This window comes from Thamnophis elegans, chromosome Z (genome assembly GCF_009769535.1).
Source record: "Thamnophis elegans isolate rThaEle1 chromosome Z, rThaEle1.pri, whole genome shotgun sequence".
NCBI lineage: Eukaryota > Metazoa > Chordata > Lepidosauria > Squamata > Colubridae > Thamnophis > Thamnophis elegans.
In genome coordinates, this window is record NC_045558.1 from 2,791,708 (window position 1) to 2,800,614 (window position 8,907).

The following is an 8,907-nucleotide window of genomic DNA, read 5'->3' on the forward strand; positions in this document are numbered from 1 at the left end:
TCCATGTCATTTTTTCCTCTCTCTCTCTCTCTGTTTACTTCTTTGTTTCTCTCTGTTTCCTTCTTTCTCTCTTTCTTTCTCTCTTTCTGTTTCCTTCTTTCTCTATTTCTTCTTTCTCTTGTTTCTCTCTCTCTGTTCCTCTCTTTCTGTTTCTCTCTTTATCTCTGTTTCTCTCTCTGTTTCCTTCTTTCTTTCTCTGTTCCCCTCTCTTTGTTTCTGTTTCTCTCTGTTCCCTTCTTTCTCTTTCTTCTTTCTGTTTCTTTTTCTCTCTGTTTCCTTCTTTTTTTCTTTCTCTGTTTCTCTCTTTCTGTTTCCTTCTTTCTCTCTTTTTCTTTGTCTCTCTCTCTGTTTCCTTCTTTCTCTGTTTCTTTCTGTCTCTCTGTTTCTCTCCGTTCCTCTCTGTTCCTCTTTCTCTGTTTCCTTCTCTCTTTCTTCTTTCTCTCTCCGTTCTTCTTTCTGTTTCTTTCTCTTTCCTTCTTTCTCTGTTTCTTCTTTCTCTCTCTGTTCCTCTCTGTTTTTTTCTCTCTCTATTTCTCTGTTTCTCTCTTTCTGTTTCCTTCTTTCTCTCTTTTTCTTTGTCTCTCTCTGTTTCCTTCTTTCTCTGTTTCTTTCTGTCTCTCTGTTTCTCTGTGTTCCTCTCTTTCTCTGTTTCCTTCTCTTTCTTCTTTCTCTCTCCGTTCTTCTCTCTGTTTCTTTCTCTTTCCTTCTTTCTCTCTGTTTCTTCTTTCTCTCTGTTCCTCTGTTTCTTTCTCTCTCTATTTCTCTCTGTTTCTCTCTTTCTGTTTCCTTCTTTCTCTTATTTCTCTCTGTTTCTCTCTCTCTTTCTTTCTCTCTTTCTGTTTCCTTCTCTCTCTCTTATTTCTCTCTCTCTCTCTCTCTCTCTTTCTGTTTCTCTTTCTCTCTTTGTTTCCTTCTTTCTCTCTTCTTTCTCTCTGTTTCTCCCTGTCTTTCTGTTCCTCTCTTTCTGTTTCCTTCTCTCTCTCTCTCTCTCTCTCTCTCTCTCTCATTTCTCTGTTTCTCTTTCTTTCTGTTTCTCTTTCTCTCTTTCTGTTTCCTTCTTTCTCTCTCTGTTTTTCTCTCTTTGTTTCTCTTTCTCTGTTTCCTTTTTTCTCACTTTTTCCTTTCTCTCTGTTTCTCTCTCTGTTTCCTTCTGTTTCCTTCTTTCTGTTTCTTCTTTCTGTTTCTCTCTCTCTCTCTCTCTCTCTCTCTCTCACTCACTCACTTTCTCTCTCTGAAATAATAAAGATTGGTTAGCAATTTTGCTTTTTCGTGTGTGCCTTTTTTGGGGGGGTGAATTTCTGTCTGGGTTTTTGGGCCGGGCTCTCATCCAACTGCCGACCACCCTTAACCCAGCTTAGCTTTGGGTTGACAAAATGCTTCCGGCTGACAAACATCTTCACCGGGGGGGGGGATGAAAAAAAAAAGGCTTGTGTTTTTTTCTCCTGGAGAAAGATTGCCAGGCAGATTAAATTGCTCTCTCTAGCAGGCCAGCCTGTCTTTGGGTTAAATTTGGTTCTTTTAACTCCAGTCTGCAGGAGAGGCAAATGCATTAAAAAAAAAAAAGACTCAGAAGGTTTAAAATGCAAAGGTTTGCAGCCGAGGCTACAATCTGGCCCAGTCACAGGTACAGATACCCTAACACGGAGGTGTGTAGGTAGCCCTTGGATTGAAACCGTTCATTTACTGACCGTTCAAAGTGGCAATGGCACTGGAAAAAGGGACCTGGGACCGGATTTTCACACTTAATGACCACTGCAGCATCCCCGTGGACACTTGGCAACTGACTCGTATTTATGACGGTCGCACCGTGCCAGGGTCACCCGATCCCCTTTTACGACCTTCTGAGAAGCAAAGTCAACGCGGAAAGACAGATTCACTTAACGACCATCTTACTCACTTAACGACCATCTTACTCACTTAATGACCATCTTACTCACTTAATGACCATCTTACTCACTTAACGATGGCAGCGACTCACTTAAACGCCCCCCCCCAGGCAGGAAAGGGTGCAAAATGGGGGCAAAGCTCACTTAAGAAATGTCTCACTTAACAATGGAAATCTTGGGGCTCAATTATGGTCATAACTTGGGGACGACAGATAACTTGCCCTCTTTTTCCCCACTCAGTCTGATCGCCTGTCGAAACAATCATTATTCTGCAATAATTCTGGTTTTTGCCTTGCAGGGACATCCTTGGTTTTACCCTGCCCCAGAATTGGCTTGTGGGTCACCTCCAGTACGCTTTTAATTATTACTTTATTAAATGTGTCTCTGGATTTTTGGCAGACGTCTCTTGCCTCGGAGCTTTTATATCTCAAGGCCAACACTTTCTACCAACACAAAATCATTTTCCCCGAGAAGGAGGAGGAGAACAATTCAGAGCTCATCTCAAGCTTCGGGTCCTTCTATTAACGGAGGCAAAATTACGTTGCCAGTTATGAAACAGCCGCAGGCATCATCGCAGCTGCAACCGGGGCCATCGCTCTCGGGGGTCTTAAGCCCCTGGTCCTGCGCACTTCGTGGTGCCCACCCCAAACACGGAGGAATTGTGGGATCAGCTTGCAAGGTTCTCTCACCCTGGGAAAGAGAGAAGGAAGCAAGGCCCAGGGCCACAGGAAGGGTCAGGCTGGGAGACACATCGCTCTAGGTTTTTCAACCATGGGTGGGGGAGAGGGAGGGGGGGTCACAGAAAAGACTCTCCAGTATCCATAGGAGAGAATACCTGTAGCTCTGGGTTGAAATGTGGGGCCCTTGTCCTCTCTGAGCTGGGTGGTTTCCTTGCAGACATCTCATGACCCAACTGGGGAACATTATCAGCACTTCAAGGGAGGAGGAGAACTGGGGGGGGGGGGGTCCTTGGTGCTCTCTGAGCTGGGTGATTTCCTTGCAGACGTCTCATGACCCAACTGGGGAACATCATCAGTGTTAGAGAGGAGGAGGAAGAGGAGTAGTTTTGGGGGTTCTCCAATCTTGGTGCTTTTCTTGCAGCCTCACCAAGGAACCTCTAAGAACACTGACAGTGCAAGTCACTTGTACATAAAGAAAGAGCAAACCCCCCTTCCTTTCTACTACTGATGGCGTTCCCTAGTTGGGTCATGAGATGTCTGCAAGGAACCCCTCCCCCCCCCCAGCACAGAGAGCACCAAGGACTTTGCAGAAAGTTCAACCCTGAGCCACAAACACTTCTCCCTCAATCAAGATGGGCCACGTTTCCTCTGCAGTTTTCTGAACCTAAATCCCTTCGTGATGGTGAACCCATGGCATGCGTGCCTTCTCCAGATGTTCTGGTTTCTGGCAGCTGGTGCTTGCGGGCGCTGGAGCACCAGAAAACAGCCTGAAAACGGCCCAAAAAACACCCCCAAAACACCTAGGCCATTTTTGGCCCCCCAAAAAACAGGCACGCACGCACCGGCCAGCTGGTTTTTGAGCATACGGTGCTCGGGCACGAATATTCCAGATTGGCCACTCAGTGCTGAAAAGGTTCACCATCACTGACCTAAAACGTGCCTCCGAAATCAGACGCACCTCTCCTGGTTCCCCACTCCCCACCCCCAGGATCTACCGCGGCAGGTGGGCAAATGGCGAGCCAGGTAAAGAGAAACTAGAATCCGCCAGGAGTTGTTTATGCCCGGGAAAAACAAAAGATGCCTAAAATTGCCTGCTGAATCAGAATTACGGAGTGCCTCTCTCTCTCTCGCTCTCAGAAAGGAGAAGTGCCCCATTTAGTCCAGGCCGTCGTGACCTAAATAACAACAAAACGACATGCTGAGTGCACAACGCAACCAAAAGCTGGTGTGTGTGTGTGTGTGTGTTTGTGTGTGTGTCAGGGGCCTTGCTAATGGGAAATCTCTTGGCTGAAGGATGGGGAAAAAACCCCTCTCTTGCTCGAGCCACCATTCTTAGGGCAGTTCCTGGCAGGAGGAGAAAACGTCACAATCTTGACACCACACAGCAAGGTTATTTTGTCGACGGGAGGTCAAGGCAACGTATCTGAGCCAGAAGAACGCAAAGGGGGGGGGGGATGTGCGAAAAGGGGACCACAAGGAGAGGCAGTTCAGCATGAGGGTGCTTGGGCCAGGAAACAGGGGAGACAGCGTGAAAGCTGGCTGGATGACTTTGGGCCAAGCAACCAGGCGAGGGGGAGTTCTAGTCCCAGCTTAGACATGAAAGCAGGCTGGATTTGGGCCAATCACCAGGAGGCGGTGAGTACTAGTCCCGCCTTTGGCATGAAAGTCAGCAGGGTGACTTTGGGGCAATCACCGGGAGTTAGGGAGTTCTAGTCCTGTCTTAGGCATGAGAGCCAGCTGGATGACTTTGGGGCAATCACCAGGAGATAGGGAGTTCTAGTCCTGCCTTTGGCATGAAAGCCAGCCGGGTGACTTTGGGCCCGTCACCAGGAGACTGGGAGTTGTAGACTCGCCTCAGCTATAAAGCCAGCTGGGTGACTTGGGGCCCATCACCAGGAGATAGGGAGTTCTAGTCCTGCCTTTGGCATGAAAGCCAGCTGGGTGACTTTGGGCCCATCACCAGGAGATAGGGAGTTCTAGTCCTGCCTTTGGCATGAAAGCCAGCTTGGTGACTTGGGGCCCATCACCAGGAGACTGGGAGTTGTAGACTCGCCTCAGCTATAAAGCCAGCTGGGTGACTTGGGGCCCATCACCAGGAGATAGGGAGTTCTAGTCCTGCCTTTGGCATGAAAGCCAACTGGGTTACTTGGGGCCAACCACCAGGAGACTGGGAGTTCTAGACTCGCCTCAGCTATAAAGCCAGCTGGGGGACTTTGGGCCAATCACCGGGAGACGGTGAGTTCTAGTCCCGCCTTAGGCATGAAAGCCGGCTGGGTGATCTTGGGCCCCGTGTGCTCTTTCAACCCAGCCCACCTCGCAGGGTGGTGGTTGTGGCTTAGAAAAAGAGGAGGAGGAAGCGTGAGATCTGTTCCTTGCCTTGAGTAGACCAATATATATATATATATATAAAAACAGGTGGGACGAACTTCATCAGAGGCAGGAGCTTCGGAGCACCTGAAAAAAAGATCTCGGTGACTCACGAATGGAAGTTGGAGAGGAACCAAAAAAACATTTGTGCAACTGCCAAATAAATAAAAAAACGCCGAATAGCCTCCCAGCTAGCGATGGGAAACAGAACTCCTTTTCACACCCGGAGCATCAGCACCAGTTCTTGGAAATGCGTCTTGGAAATAAGGACATTGAACAAAGAGACGTCTAGTCACAAATTAGGTATATTTTTAGCCTGGAGAAAAAGGCCGACAGACATGATAATTGAACGGCCGAGACACAGAAAGACAGCACAACCTGTTCTGTGTCTTTGCAGAAAACAACAACAATAACACACACACACACACACAGATAGAAAAGCCAAACAACCACAGGTAGTCCTCAATTTAAGACTGTTGAGCCCAAACTTTGTCGCTAAGTAGGGCTGTTAATTTTTCCCCATTTTACGAGGACTACCTGCCTAGAATTACCTTGAGATAAGTAAGACAGGCAGCCTATAAATTTTATCAATAAATAAAATAAACCCTCTGATATTGTGCAGTTAAGAGCCCTGATGGCAAACCTGTGGCAAGCGGAGCCCACTTGGTGGGCACATGAGCTGTCGCTCACCTCAGCTCCGCTGCGCATGTGTGCATGCCTCCCACCAGCCAGCTGAATTTCTCTGCCACGCATGTGGGAGGTGCGCATTCATGCGTGGGGGTAGGGGGAACGCCAGGAGGTGCCCCATTTTTGGTCCCAGAGGGCTTTGGAGAGGCCTGTTAGTCCCAAAACAGGGCATGGGGGAGGGGGATGTGCATGTGTGTGGGGGGGAGGGTCATGCGCAAATGCTCAGGGCACACTGCATTATGAGTGTGAGCATCCTCGTGCATGCTATTTCAGCACACCTGGACAAAAAAGTTAGCCGCCCCTGAGTTAGAGGAATTCAGCCTTTACATGTAGTCGGGGGTTCCACCACAAAACCGCGCTCGACTAAACCTTGCACGACTAAACCGCATCACTGATGTCATCAACAGGGCGACAACAGTGCGGAGACAGAAGCACGCTGTAAACCCTAAACCTAAAATTAATCCCTAAACCTAAACCTAACCCCCCTAAACCTAATCCTAAACCTAACCCTTAACCTAACCCTAACCCTTAACCTAACTCTAAACCTAACCCTTAACCTAACCCTAACCCTTAACCTAACTCTAAACCTAACCCTAACCCTAACCCTAATCCTAACCCTTAACCTAACCCTTAACCTAACTCTAAACCTAACCGTAACCCTTAACCTAACCCTAAAGCTAACCCTTAACCTAACCCTAACCCTAACCCTAACCCTAATCCTAACCCTTAACCTAACCCTAAACCTAACCCTTAACCTAACCCTAAACCTAACCCTAAAGCTAACCCTAAACCTAACCCTTACCTTAAGTTGAATCGGCTTGCTTTCAAAGGGCTATTTAAAGCGCCCTTCTTTCTCCGCGCTGGCTGTTGTCGCCCTGTTGATGACGTCAGCGACGCGGTTTAATCGGGCGCGGCTTAGTCGAGCGCGGTTTTGACGGGTCACGGTAGTTGGGGCCGCCTCCTGCAACATACCTCCCAGCGCCCAATAAGATCGAACAGGGTGGGCCTGCTCCAGGTGCCGTCGGTTATGCAGTGCCGGCTGGCGGCTCCTCAGGGGAGAGCCTTCTCTGTTGCTGCTCCGGCCCTTTGGAACGATCTACCCCCCCCCCCCGAGATCCGGACCCTCCCCACTTTTCTGGCCTTCCGTAAGTCTGTTAAGACCTGGCTGTTCCGGCAGGCCTGGGGCTGTTGATCTCGATTGAACTTCAGCCCCTTGGAAAACTGAGTGCATGTTGTGTTTCTGTTCTTAAGCTGTTTTGTCTTGTGTTTTTAATCTTTTTTAAAAAAATATTTGTAAACTGCTTTTATGTAAGCCGCCCGGAGTCCTTCGGGATTGGGCGGCATACAAATCTACTCGCCAAGATGGCGCAGTGGTTAAATGCAGCACTGCAGGCTACTTCAGCTGACTGCAGTTCTGCAGTTCGGCTGTTCAAATCTCACCGGCTCAGGGTTGACTCAGCCTTCCATCCTTCCAAGGTGGGTAAAATGAGGACCCGGATTGTTGTTGGGGGCAATATGCTGACTCTGTAAACCGCTTAGAGAGGGCTGAAAGCCCTATGAAGCGGTAGATAAGTCTAACTGCTATTGCTATTGCTATTAAAAGTTGAAAGTTAAAAGTCACAGCCACAACTTTTTGCTGCTAAGTGAAACATTTGTGAGTTTTGCCCCATTTTACGACCTTGACACAATTATTAAGCAAATCACTTGCCAATGATAAGTTAGTAACGTGGTGGTTAAGTAAACAGACTTCACTTGCCAGGAGGTCGCAAAAGGGGATCACGTGTATGTCTCTCCCCCCCTGGGAACATTGCGACCGTCGGAGTCATGAATCAGTTGCCAGGTGTCCGAATTCTGAGCATGTGACCCTGGGGAGGCCGCAACGGACGTCAGGGTAAGAAGCAGTCCCAAGTCATGTTTTTCAATGCCATCGTAACCTTGAATGGCCACTACATGAACCGTTATAAGTTGAGGAGTACCTGACTACGCTTCTTCTGACCACGACCAAATCAGATTGCAACCAAAAAATTCACTTTTTTTTTTCGTGGCTGATTTCCTCTTTTAGGCCTTTTTTTATGTTTTTGTTTTATAAGCGCTGAATTCCAAAATTAGCTTCAGGTCACCACCAAATGGGGTTGCGGGCAAAGTTATGGGATGAATTATGGTCGTGGCCAGAGGTTCCACTGTATTAAGGTTTTAAATTGTTGGGCCTCCTCCGGGTGCCGTCGACCGGACAATGCCGGTTGGCGGCTCCCCGAGGGAGGGCCTTCTCTGTAGCTGCACCAGCCTTGTGGAACGAGCTTCCTGCTGAGATCCGGGGCCTCACCACCCTCCCGGCCTTCCGTAAAGCGACTAAGACCTGGCTCTTCCGGCAGGCCTGGGGCTGTTGAGTATTCCAGCCCCATTTGTGTTGATTTTAATTTTGTAATTTTAAATGTTTTAAATGTTTTTATTGCTGTTTTATTTGCTGTGAGCCGCCCAGAGTCCCTAGGGAGTGGGCGGCATACAAATACCATTAAAGTTTGAAAGTTAAATGGAAGGAAGAAGATTTCAGCTGGACAGCAGCTGAATGACCAAGAAGAGTGGTCAACCACTTGATATGAGGAATGGTGGCAGGGATTGGGCATGGCTAGTTTAATGAAAAGAAGGACTAGGGGAGACAGGATAGCAGTCTTCCAATATCTCAGGGTATACAAAGAAGATTTGGGGGTCAAGCTATTCTCCAAGGCACCTGAGGGCAGGACAAGAAGCAATGGGTGGAAACTAATCAAGGAGAGAAGCAACCTAGAACTAAGGAGAAATTTTAACTGACAGTTGAAACAATTGACCAGTGAAACTGCTTGCCACCAGAAGATGTGAATATCCCCAACACTGGAAGTCTTTAAGAAGATGTTGGATAGCCATTTGCCTGAAGTGGTATAGAGTCTGCTGCTTGAGCAGGGGGCTGGACTAGAAGACCTCCACGGTCCCTTCCAGCTCTCTTATTCTGTTCTGGTGGAGTCTCAGTTGCTAGAAGGATTTGAGCAGAGGCCGGAGGGCTTCGTGGTGGCAATGCGGGTTGGCCTAAATGACCTCTGAAAGTCCATTCCAACCCTTCCGTTTTCTGATTTTATGAAAGCCTTTATACCTCCCCTTTTTGGATAGATTAGGAGGGGGGGGTATTGGAAACAAAACAATAATAAACAATAATAAACAAGTTCAAGCATCAAAAACATAAAACGTCCCCCTGATTAACCATGGAAGCTCTTCGGTGCTCACAGACCATTACCGCATTAAGAAGCAGAGATGGG